We start from the raw sequence: 313 nt of genomic DNA, 5'->3' as shown, positions 1-313 counted from the left end.
GCAGGCTGATCCAAGTGGAGTGAGTCAGCAAGCAGTCAAAGACACAATATTTTCAGCTACTCAGTATATTACACACATAGTAAAATAAATGCAGTTGTCGGTTTATATAAAATACTTAAAAAGACAGATTTTTGCATGTAGATATTGTTTCTCCACCCAAACGGGCCTTGACATTAATATAACTGCTGACTTAAAGAAACAAATAAAACAAATATAAGATAAAACAAGATCTTTGACTTCCTAACAATACATTTAAAGCACTTAAAGCAGCAAATATGGGATGGAACAGAAATTATAGAGAAAACACACCCAG

The sequence above is a fragment of the Sparus aurata genome, chromosome 20 (assembly GCF_900880675.1).
Source record: "Sparus aurata chromosome 20, fSpaAur1.1, whole genome shotgun sequence".
Taxonomy (NCBI): Eukaryota; Metazoa; Chordata; class Actinopteri; order Spariformes; family Sparidae; genus Sparus; species Sparus aurata.
The sequence above is the reverse complement of the archived record's forward strand: the minus strand, read 5'-3'. Positions refer to the sequence as shown.